General features: G+C 44.2%; 1 pseudogene; it reads right to left on the reverse strand.

Moving 5' to 3' along the window:
- Positions 1–2,859: 2,859 nt before the first annotated feature.
- LOC113835589 overlaps positions 2,860–12,817 on the reverse strand; it is a 34,421-nt pseudogene continuing 24,463 nt past the window's right edge.

A 12,817-nucleotide genomic window follows, 5' to 3' on the forward strand; every position in this document is an offset into this window, starting at 1 on the left:
CTTTCTTCTGGTGGGTGTAGCAAATGTTTCTTGTTCTCCTGGTGGGTGTGGGAACATGGTTCCCTTCTGGTAGATGCAAACAGATCCAATACTCTGATGACGGTTCTCTTCTCGTGGATAGAGGTGTCACTGTTACCCGGGTGTCGGCAATGTCCGGGCGTGCTGGGTCCCGCCTGGCAGGCAGTTGGAGGCAGAGCTGTCACTGGGCCTCGGGGTGTCAGATCCCGCTGCTGAACTCCATATGGTCACTTGTGTCAGATGACTCTGAGCAGCGATGACAAGCAGGAGCCGGAAACAGCCCCTGGCCTACCTGGGCTGGTGGATTGAGGCCGGGCTGCCTCTGGGTGTTCAGTGTTCGGAACCCACCACCGCCGCCGAACTGGGTCTGGTAGGCAGGTCGCTTGCCTCAGATGACTTTAAATCTTAATCAGCAAACTTCTCTCTTAATTTCACTAATTACATGGGTCAATTGGCTACTCAAATTATTAAGATCAATGACACCAGGGTGCCTTCCCTTTCAGGGGACTCCCTCTTAAAGGGATTGCCGCTAACAGGTCGATTAATTAGGAAATGGAGTGGGCCATTAGCCCTCGGGATTATAGCCCTGGAAAGCACCGCTTTAGCCTTAGTCTGGCTTTGCCGCATGGGAAGGCAGCAAGGCCAACATCATTTTTAAACAAAGCAAATCATGCTTTCCTTGGCAGTGGATAAACTCCCTCATCATAGGTCTGGCTGAGCCTGCAGGATAAGTGAAAAATCAATGACAGGTAAGACTTGGGGGACATCTATTAACCCAAGACAGAGGTTCTGTGGGGACTGGGCAGGCTTTTCAATGATGGGAAAGGCAGATGTTGACATCCCGGGCAATCTAAGACAGATGCTCATTTTTCTTTATATATAAAAGGGGAACCTGTTAGGCCCTTCCCCCATAGGGATCTACTGATCATTTTATGACTAGGAGATTATCTAGCAAGTACATCTTGTTTCCCTCCTTCTGAGAAGGCCTGAATGCAAGTTCCTGTTACCTGCCCACCCATGATTGCCAGATGGGCCTGGGAAGGTGAACTTCTGACCTGGGTAGTTTTCCACTGTGACTGCTGACTGGTATATAAGGTTCCCCTTTTGTTGCAATAAATGGCATTCTCTCTGTATTTAAATTCTCAAGCCCCTCGCCTGAATCCGTGAGAAGCGTAGCGCTGGCACTACACCTTGCTAATATAATTCAAGTAAGTGAAGAGGCAGAAGGAAGGCTAAGTAATTGATAAGGAAGAAAGGAATCAATTCTATGAACTCCCGCTTTAGCAGCAACATTTTAAAAAGTAAATTTTAATTTTTGTTTTTTAAAATTTATTTTTATTTTAAATTAGAAACAAGCCTGCTTCACATGTCAATCCCAGTGTGGCTGCTCTTGGCCACCACTAAATCCGAGTATGGGACAAAAGCCTGGAGATTTGGATGAACGACAAGACATCCAGTCCTTTTTTGAGAGAATGTCTCCCACCTTTATTGTAGAGCAGCCTTATTTATATACAAACTTACAAAAACCCCAGGTATAAGGATTCACAACAGAATGTTGATGCTAGTGGGGTGAGGTCAGGAAAACAGGAGGTACCTGTGGTTATGCTGGAAAACAACTCTTAGAGACCCCATGGGGACAGGGTCCTAACATCTCCCCCTTCTTTATATATAACAAAACAGTTATCAAGTAAGAACTATAAAATTTAAAGAAAACATTCTATCAACCATTTTATCTTAGTGTATTACTATAACTATCTGTCTTCAACTCCATCAAAGACCAAAGAAGGATCATATATAAACTCTAGAATTGACAGAGACATCTTGCTTCCCAGATAGTCACCCAAATTTTCTTAGTAACATTGGGACATCCATATTTAGCCTACAGGCCACAATGTGTCTGGCAGACTTCTCAGCAAAGCAGGAAATTCTAAACTGTCCACCTGGATTGGCAGTTTGCACATCACCTTTTTTCTGTGTCCTGCAGAATGTCTGGCAGACTCTTTCATGAAGCAGGAACCCTTTAGGACTGTCCATCAGCAGTCACTTTCCTGTGAGTCCTGCATGTCCAGTTTAAAAAGGAACAGTTGAACAGTTCGGGCAAGAGCAGCTTCTTGCCCAAATGACTCATCTTGCTATGTCAAAGGTAAACTCTATAACGAGTTTCTTGGATGCCCATATTCCTCTCAGACATAGTTGGTGTGCCAGGAGCAGTTGTATCTCCCTGTCAAGAAAATCCCTGACCCATTTAAATGCCATATATTCTGTAGGTCTTGAAAGGTTTGAAGAATATCTGGAAAACCTAATGTCAACAAATGAGGATCCATTCCAATACAAAGTATCATTTCTAAATCATATTCCTCCTTTTTCCTTTAAAAAGTGATTGACTGTGATCACTACCATTTCTAACCAACCAAATTTAAATGAAAACAAATATTTGGATCACTTCAAGGGATCTTGTCCCATGAAACCACACCAGTCTGGAAGGAATCCACAGCCCTTTACCCTCGGTGGAAACAAAGGCAGAAATTTCCCTCCCAAGCAGCTTGTACTTTAACAACTATTGCTCCTTCCCCAGCAATTAAACAATTCAAAGACAACACAATAGCATTACTCTATTTCTTTTACCTTTTTCTTTTGTTAACAGTCACACAGTTACCATAACACTTCATACACACCATACATACAGAACATGCATACATCTTTTTGTAATTGAAATCTCTTGTTAATTTTATCTTAATGACAGGAAGGGACACAACCATTGCCAGCCCATGGGATGAACCATATGAACAAAACTCACAAAGGAGAGGAGGTGTCGTGGAATGGCCATCCTTACCATATCTTGGCATCTTTGGAGGGTCTTGAGGACTGCCACATCTTTGTCCATTCCTGTATGGTCTTTTGTAGGGCCTGGGTCTTTTCTTTATCCACTTGGACATATTCTACTTTTTCATCCAATGTGACAGATGATGTGGATGGCTTGTGGTGAGGGCTCGGGTAGAGCATCTGGAAGTCCAGGGCTCTGTAATTTATGTTGCCAGTACTCTTTTTGGAGCTAGGCTGTTAGTCCCACTGGGTACAGGGAATGAAGATATTGGGTTCTACATAGGGACATAGTTCTCCTCACTGTCTCTAGAGTCTGTATTGGAGATGGAACTGCAGTACTGGGAGAAGCTGGAGTTAAAGGTGTGGTTGACTGAGGACCAAGACTTGGTTACAGGTGCCTTAAAAGGGAGTTCATTGATGACAGTGTTGTTCTCAGATCAAGGGGTGCTGGCTTTGCTTTTCGGCTAGGCTTGAGATTGTGCCTAACTGGAGGTGGCTGGATCTTGCTTCCTTGGCTGGAGCCTCTATGAATAGGAAGGGCTGTGGATGGGTAGCCTAGTGGGTCAAAGTGATGGGGCACTGTGCTCATGGGGATGTAAGAACCTGGGTTTTTGGGCACATAGTTGTCATCAGAGCTGGCACTGTCTGATAGACCCACAATAGTCTTTTCTGGAGATTTAGCAGACCAGCAGATGGTTTCTCCTCCTCGTGTTGGGTACTTGCAGTCACTGACTAGAGGTCTTTGTTGAGGGCTGCCCCACCTAGGTGTCTTTGTCTGACTTGGCTTGGGTTGCTTTGGTGAGGGAGCTATGGCTGAGTCCACTAGGAGGTCTCCAAATTCCCTACACAGGGAGTCGTTGGGTGCCTTGAAGGTGTACATATCCTCACTATCTGCCTCAGACCCTGTGAGGCTGACCTTGGTGTAGCTTTGTGAAGCCAGGCTTTGGAGGAGGTCAAAAACACTGTCTTTGAATTCTGTATTGTGTTGCCTTGGCTTGGGAAGGCTATAGAAGCCATGGACCTGACCGCTGACTCTGTTGATACACTGTCTATTGCCTTGGGCAAGTTTTTGTATGGCTGTATCACTCTCCTGTCCAGTGCTCTGAGAGAAGCTGGCACTCCTCGAATTTTCTGTCCTTTGGCTTATGCATTGGTGCATTGAGGTGCACTGGTGGACAAAGCAGGCTGGATGTGGCTTGACACAGGGGGCTGGCTAGAGTGTGAAGGAGCTGAGGACTTTCTTGCTCAGAGCAGGTGCTGACTGGAGCTGCTGAACTAAGCTGGAGAAGAGCGGAGACTATGAATGACTGAAGAAAGATTTCTCAGGGAGTCTGTGCTCTCTTTAGTCTGACTGAAGCTGCAGATCTGGCAGATGCTCTGGACCTACCTATTCATGTCAGCCTCTGTCTCAGATACTAGGTAGAAGGTGTGCTCGCTGGTCTTGATATCAAACATAAAACTCTTTTTGAAGGTCAGGCCTACAGAAGTTTAGGTGGATGATCTGCAGGGGTTTCTCAGAGTGTTCATTCTTGTAGTATTCCAGAACTTTTGGGTCACCACTCATCTGACCACTCTGCAGGATAAACTAGCGTTTCTTACATGCATAGCACCCCAACCTTTTCTCAGGAGGTGATTTCCCCAGCCAGCTTGTGCACACCACATTGTCACCAGCTGACTGGAGCCTGCAGCAGGCTCGAGTGGACAAGGGCATGGACAAGGGCACATTTCAACTGACACTCCTACCAGAGCTTCCGGTACTGACTTCAATCAAGTTGAGGATTTCAAAGTAGATCTTCAGTCAAGCACATCCCGTCTAACATGGACTGGATACAATCCATTCAAGACTTTCACTATACTAACATTTTCCTCCTACAGGACCCCACGAGGCTGTCATCGTCCCATTTCAGCAGGAAGTAACTTGGAGGATGCTACACCCCTTTTCCCCATTGTTGTCACTTAGGATAGTGTATATACCTAGTTAGGGATAGCTTCCTATTGTTTATGGTTGGGATTGGAAGGAGGTGTTCAGGCTTGGACACCTCTCTCAGATGATTTTAGGGTTTAGTTAAAATAGACATAGTTAGGATGTGACATAGCAGATTATTGTATCTTCTTGTATTTCACCTTTCTGATTGTTAATTTTGGATACTTTACACTGTTAAGTTTTAATCCTCTTTTAGACTAAAAGGGGAATTGTAGGGAGACACCGTAACCATGACTCCTAAGGAGTGACTACAGGTGTGCCCGACCTTGCCAGTCAGGGTGTGGTCAAGATGATGTCAGGGTGATGTGGGAGAGGTTTAAAGGGACAGACAAGGCCCATGGGACCTCTCTCTTGCCTCGCTGCTCTGGCTTGCTGTTGGCTGGTGTTTATCTATTAAAAGTTATCTAGCCGGGCGTTGGTGGCGCACGCCTTTAATCCCAGCACTCGGGAGGCAGAGGCAAGTGGATCTCTGTGAGTTCAAGACCAGCCTGGTCTACAGAGCTAGTTCCAGGACAGCCTCCAAAGCCACAGAGAAACCCTGTCTTGAAAAAACCAAAAAGAAAAAAAGTTATCTTTTTTTTGTTGTTGTTTCTTTTTTTATTATTAAATTATTAATATTTTCACATGTACTTTCCCTCTCCCTCTCCCTCCCCCCACCTCCAACCTACACCCCCACTCCCCAGGCAGGGTAGGGCCCCCAACCAGGGCTCCACCAAGTCCACCAAATCTTCCTGTGCTGGGCCTAGGCCCCTCCCCATGTGTTCAGAGACAGAGCGAATCCCTTCAAGTGGGATGGGCTCTCGAAGTCCCTCCCACCCACCAGGGCAAAACGCCAGTCCACCTCCAGAGGCTCCCAGGAGTGCAGGGGCCTCCCCATTGGCATCCATGATCAGGGGGCTGGATTAGTCCTGTACTGTCCTCCCAAAGAGCATCTGGGGTCGATATGCTTTCCCTTTTTCAGGCCAACTGTTTCTGTGGGTTTCTCCAACCAGGTACAGACCCCTTCGTTCTTCATTCCTCCCTCTCTTCAACTGAGTTCCAGATTTCAGCTCAGTGTATTTCTGTGGATGTCTGTCTCTGCTCTCATCAGCCACTGGATGAGGACTCTAGAATAGCATAGAGGGTATTCATCAATCTCATTCTAGGGGAAGGGTTTCTAGGCCAACTTCTCCTCCACTGCCCAGACTGTCAGATCGTGTCATCCTTATAGGTCTCTGGAGATCTTCCTAGTTCCAGATCTCTTCTCGGACCTATAGTGACTCCCTCTGGTATGGTATCTCTCATCCTGCTCTCTCTCCTCTATTCTTCCCCCAACTCAATATATCTGCTCCTCCATTTCTTCTCCTCTACTCTTCATCTTGTGCTCTTATTGTGGCAGCACCCACTTCCCTACCCTCATGCTCTCAATTAGCTCGGGAGTTCATGCCATTTCCCATTCCTGGGGTCCATTTATCCCTTAGAGTCATTCATGATTTCTAGTTTCCTTGGGGTAGAGGATTATAGGCTGGTAAACCTTTGCTCTATGTCTAAAAATCATATATGAGTGAGTACATACCATGTTTGTCGAAAAAAAGTTATCTTAACTTTATGGATTTTGTATCAGTTATTCACCTCAATAGTGCTCTGCCACACCTGCAATAAAAAGAGCCACAGGGCAGGTTGAGCACAAGGACATTTGTGCTGCCCAACGAACACTCCATTGGGCACAGGTTCCCATTGGCTCACTGGGGGCCAGGAATCAATCTTAGCACATAGAAGTATATACGTGAATAAAAATCCTGTTTTCCCACCTAAATTCTGCCTCAGCACCTATGTAATCCAGCCAGCTGGACCTCCGCACCTACAGCCGTCACTGCAGCTATTTCCATACCCTCTATTTGATATCCAATATATACATCAGGTGACAGTGTTCACAGAAATTGAAAGTTGACACAGTGAATCAGCTACTTTATGGTGGGAGGGCCTCCAACTCAGGATGCTATTGAGAGACCTGGTTTTGTCTAAGCCGTGTGGATCTACTCATGGGACAATTCAAAGGCTACAAGATTCTGACCGTGGGGTTAGTCTTTCTGGTCTTGGTAAGTACTTTCCTTGCCTCTTGCTGGCTTCAGTACTGCTTCTCTATGTTGGGATTGGTCAAATGCTTTAATATTGAAGAGTAGACTAAGGGAAGCTCTCATTCGTCCTCCATCTGCTCCTGAGGGACATCTGGGAGCATCAACTGCAGGGGACATCTTTCTAAGAAGGAGTGTGAGCAGTGCGTGTTGGATTTCATCAGGGAATCTAAGCTCAGAAGTTTTTTTTTAGGGAAGTTCCCAAGGAGAAAAAACATAAGCAAGTATGTGGACTTTTGCTGGGAAGAAATGAGCAAGTGTTTGCTTCCCTTAGATAGGGCAGCACCAGCAGACAGAAGAACAATTCTACCTAAGTCTAGCTTGCTGAATAAGTGGGTTTATTGGGTTTACTTAAGGAGCACAAGTTACCCCCAACCACATCAACAAATCGGCTATACAGAAAACTTCCCTCCAGCTGTGTAAGTGCAGTTCTCCCTGCCATTACTTTCACCTTCTGCAGCTCCAGTGCCTCCAGACACCACAAGACTGGAGCAGAATTGCAGATACCTGGAAAAGGTTTGGGGTGGGGCAGCTGAATTCCAGGTGAGGGTCTAATGGCCCCAATCAAACCCTCCTTCCACAAGCAAAAGTCTACAGGCTGACTGGCCCTTGTTGAGGGTCTCTTGCCTGTCATTACAGCTGGTCTGATGAAGACGGTAATGGCTGTGTTCCACATCAGCAACCTGAGTTCTCAGTTCTCTCGACTTTAGAAGATGTTGTTCTCTCTCTGTCCTAGTTTAAGAGAAAGAAGTCTTTTGGTGTCTGGTTCTGCTTTTAGCCTGGAGGGGAAAAGGTCAGGGAATAGAAAAAGTCTTACACACACACACACACACACACACACACACACACACACACACACGACTGTGGGGTCAAGGAGCCAGTGAGAATGAGAGGACAACAGACAATAATAGGGTGAATATGATCCGTATGTATTGTATGCATGTATGAAACTGACACAGTGAATAAGAAAGAAATAAAAATCCTTCTTGGAGCAAAAGCAAGGAAGAAGAGTTTAGGATGACCCTGTGTTTCTTCCTTGAAGTTGTGTATGAGAAAAAGCCAAGTCTGCTTGGGAGGAAGCTTTTCCTGTTTGTCTGTCAATACTGGAATTTTAACTCACAGGGTATTGTTCTTGATATTTAAGCAGCAATAGGTCTTTTTGGCATGAAAATGTAGATTTCTCACATTTCTTAGAAAATGAATGATCTGAAATATAAGAAGACAAATCAGATATTATTCTGACAGCAATTCAAGAGTGAAAGGGGTAAAAAGATGAATTCCTTCTTTCCAAAGAGGTTGATTTGTGATTTCATTTCCATAGCAACTTTGTGTTTTGTGAAAGGGCAGACTTCTTGGCCCTCCCTTCAACCGCCCTCCAGACCTCTATGGTTAGCTAGTGGCAAGCTCCATTCTCTGACCCCCAAAGACAGCTTTATTTGTGCAAGAAAGATATCACCACAGTAACCCAGGCAAGTCAGCAATGGTGACTCACCAGGGGGAGTCCAGCATCTGGGAGGCAAAGAGAGGGAATTATGAGTTGGAGGCTGACATATGGAACAAGCTCCAGGCCAAGTCCTATGATGTGTCACGAAAATGCCCAGAGGCAGGGGTAGGGGGAGCAAACATAAAAGTAATTATTGGAGAGCAGCTCAGGAGGGCTTTTCTCTCCCTGGATCTACAGGCTGCTAATGGACACTGTGGGGAGAGGAAGAGATTTCCTCAGTGGTGGAGGCACTGGGAATTTGCCTATGCACTTCTAAGTCACCTTAATTAAACTCGTCAGAGTTGTCTGTGTTGTGTGAGTAGTACAAGAAAGAGGTACTCTGAGATGAATGTTTTAGGCCTGTGTAGCAGCAGGAAGGTACAGCCTCTGATGGACTACGCAGAAAGAGGTTTTTGAAAGGATCACTGGTGAGCTCTGTCTCACGAGCCCACTCCCTAATCACCACACAGAGACTTATTATTAATTATAAATGCTTGCCCAATAGTGTATGCTTGTCACTAACTAGCTTTAATTAACCCATATTTCTTATCTACCTCCTGCCACGTGGCAGCACCTTCTTTCAGCATGGCATATGCAGCTCCTGCTTCTCCTCTTGGCCTCTGTGACTCCTCCCTTCTTCTTCCCAGCATTCTCCTAGTCTGGCTCCCCGACCCAATCTCTTCCTGCTCAGCTATAGGCCAGCCAACCCTTTATTAGCAATGAGAGTAATACATCTCCACAATGAACAAAGGATTATTCCACAGGGAGACTGAATAATCGTACGACTGAACAGTCGTACAAAGGCATATTTATTTATTGTTGCAGAAAGTTGTTTTGGGGGTTAACAGGTTCCCCATACCAAAGTCCCTGATTCAGGCTCTATACTTTTCTGAAGGACAGGCCACTTTAGTCTTTTATTGTGTGTGATTTGCAATACCCAGTAATCCAAGAGCTTCAGGTATGCCAGAGCGTCTTGTGAGCAAAGTCATTCAAAGGCTCTAAAGCTGCTTCAAAAAAAGAGCTCTATAAATCACAGAAAACAATCAATAATTTCCTCCAATATGACTGCTGTGAGGACCAGCCTCCGGCAGCTCAGGTTTGAGGGGGATCCAACCGAGTTGGCAGACTCAAGACTCAAGACTCAACTTGACTTTTCTATCTGAGGGAGTAAAACTTAATTCTTTGGGCTGGTGAAAGGGGACAAAACTGAACTCTCTGGGACTTTTGAAAAAGGGATACACACACACACACACACACACACACACACACACACACACACACACATCCAACATGTCAGCATCTCACCTAGGGTGCCAATGAATGGCAATCCTTCAGCTGGTCAGAGAAACTGAAGGGGAGATGCAGAACAGGCAAACTACTGGACAGACAAACAGACACATGAGGACTTTTCTGAGAGCCAAAGCTTAGTTCCTTTTTTTTTATTATTATTCTTTCTGTTGCTTCTTCTACTCCATTCTTTTTCTGTTGTTTTCCTACCCTGATGTTTTATTCTGTCTCTCTTGATCTCCCTTCTATCTTTCCTTCTACATCTTTCCAGGTGTTTTCTTTCTCTGGTGTCTTTTTTCCCCTTATAATTTAGAATTATATATATATATATATATATATATATATATATATATATATAATTACCCCAGTAGAATCTTTCAAGCAATATAAAAATTATAATGTGAATACAATCTATTTTTAATTGAATAATGAATACAAGTAAAAAATCATGTTTTTCATATCCCTTACATGATTAAACATTTTACATATTACAGGTGAAAAACAAGTTGACCTAGAGCCCACATACATTCATGTCCAATAAACTTGTAACAGATTAACAGAGTGTAAGCAAACAAGGTATTGCTCTCAGCCAGTTCTTTTACTGGCAGGCTACATTTTGGGTTACAAAGGACCAATCACTTTATTACTTATCTCAAAAGGTAATCCTTATCTTAAAAGAATCACAAACCTAAAGTTTTATATATGAAAAAGAATCAGTCATCTCTCCTTCAAATCCTCAGGATGCACACCCATTGGTCAACAATTTTTATATCAGGAAACTGAGGGCAGAAATGGGTACAAGGATCACCAAACAATGAATAGCTGTTTAAATCCTATTTAAACTAGCACTGGCATTGTATAAGATCATTGTTTCAGTTAAATGGTACAGCTTAGGAGGAAACCTTCATAATAACTCACTGGTAAAAATGCCCAGAAGAAGGGGATATCTCCATGAGATAATCAAACCACATTAAAGGCAGTGGGAATCTTCCCACACCCATTCACACCATGGCAGACACCAGAGAAAAATGGAAGCAGCAAACATGTAAAGACACAGCATTAACAAGAGGCATTCTGGAGCTGAGGCTCTCAGGGTCTTGCATCGCCTGGATTCACCCATGGGAGCTTTGCTTCTTTGTGGGCCAATCCCACCTTCTGCTCCTCTGACATGATCACAGGCAAACCAAGACTTCTTCAAGGTACTTCTGAAAAACCACTATTCTGTTCTAATGTTTACCCTAAATGCTAGATACCTGCAACAAAACTAATTAACACACACACACACACACACACACACAATCTCTCTCTCACACACTCACACACACATACACTCATTTTCACACACACTCTTTCTCACACACACATACACACACACTTACACACACTATCTCTCTCACACGCTCTCTCACACACACTCACATTCACTATCTCTCTCACACACACTCACACACACATACACTCACTATCTCTTTCTCACACACACTCTCTCACACACACATACACACACTCACTATCTCTCTCACACTCTCTCATACATACACTCACACACTCACACTCACTATCTCTCTCTCACACACACACACTCACACTATCTCTCTCACACTCACACACACATACACTCACTTTCACACACACTCTTTCTCTCTCTCTCACACACACACACATGAAAGTAGAATTAGGACTATTTGAGATTATGTGGGGGACCAACTGAAAGTAAGAGATGACACAAAAGAGGATAATGGGGGTCTAGAGAGATCTCAGTGATTAAAAATGTTTACTGTTCTTCCAGAGGACCTGAGTTTAGTTACCAGCAGTCATGTTTACTGGTTCACAATGCCTATAACTCCAGTCCAAGAGATCTGACACCCAATTCTGGCCTCCATAGATACCTTCACAAATGTGGCATACATATATATAAATAAAAATAAATCTTAACTAAATATTACAAGGTTGGGTGTAGTGATGTACGTCTTTAATCTCAGCACTTGGAAGACAGGGGCCGGTGAATCTTTGTGAGTTCCTGTAGCACAAGTTCTAATAGGTCTTAATAATAAAAACCTGGAGTCAGATATAGTGTTAAATTCTGAAAGGTCAGAGAAGTAAGGGAGACAGCCACAAGAGAGACCTCTTACCTCTACTGAATCCTCAGACCAAAGGGGTGATGCTGTCCCTACAAATCCTCAGACTAAATGTAGTCTGTAGGAAACCTTAGATTGAATGCCATGAGCTCCTGTCTCACCTACCTTATATCCCTCTCTCTGTCCATTCCTGTCTCCACCTCCCTAGTACTGGGATTAAAGGAATGTCACTCCCAAGTAATGGGACTAAAGGTGTGAGCCAACACAGCCCGGCTTTGTTTCCCTTTTAGATTAGATCAATTTGAAATTAGTTCCAGGCCACCCTGGCCTGGAACACACAGAGATCCACCTGCCTCTGCCTCCTGAGTGGCTGGGATTAAAGGTGTGTGCCATCACTTCCTGGTGTCTATGGCTAACTAGGGTGGCTAGCTCCTCACTTTGACCTTCAAGCAAGTTTTATTTGTTGGAGGACAAACAAAATATTACCACAAGCTCCAGACTATCCTGGTTAGAAAATGAGTTCCATGGCAGGAAGAACACATGGTGAGATTTGTTTTCAATAAAATAAAATAAAAACCAAAACTCTTAAGGCTGGCTCTGTGGGTCAGGGAGTAAAGGTGTTTGCTGCCAAGCTAGACAACCTGAGTTCAGTCTCCTAAGATCCACATGGTAGGGGGAGGGAACCGACTCTAAAGTTGTCCTCAGAGCTCCACATATGTGCCATGAAATGTGTGTAGCCACATACAGGCACACATATTAACAAATGCAATGACTTTATTATTTTTAACAATGACTAATTTGTTTATTTTTAAGTCAGAATTTCTCTTTGTAGCCCTGGCTGTTCAGGAACTTGCTCTGTAGTCTAGGCTGGCTTTGAACTCAGATATCTACCATCCTCTGCCATCTGAGTGCTGGTATTAAAGGCATGTGTCACTACATTCAACAACTTCTTTAATTTAAAAACAGAGAGACTGAGTGGTACTGATGCACACACCTTTAACCAAGCACTTGGGAGGCAGAAGCACGTGGA

Source organism: Cricetulus griseus, chromosome 4, assembly GCF_003668045.3.
Source record: "Cricetulus griseus strain 17A/GY chromosome 4, alternate assembly CriGri-PICRH-1.0, whole genome shotgun sequence".
NCBI classification, from domain to species: Eukaryota; Metazoa; Chordata; class Mammalia; order Rodentia; family Cricetidae; genus Cricetulus; species Cricetulus griseus.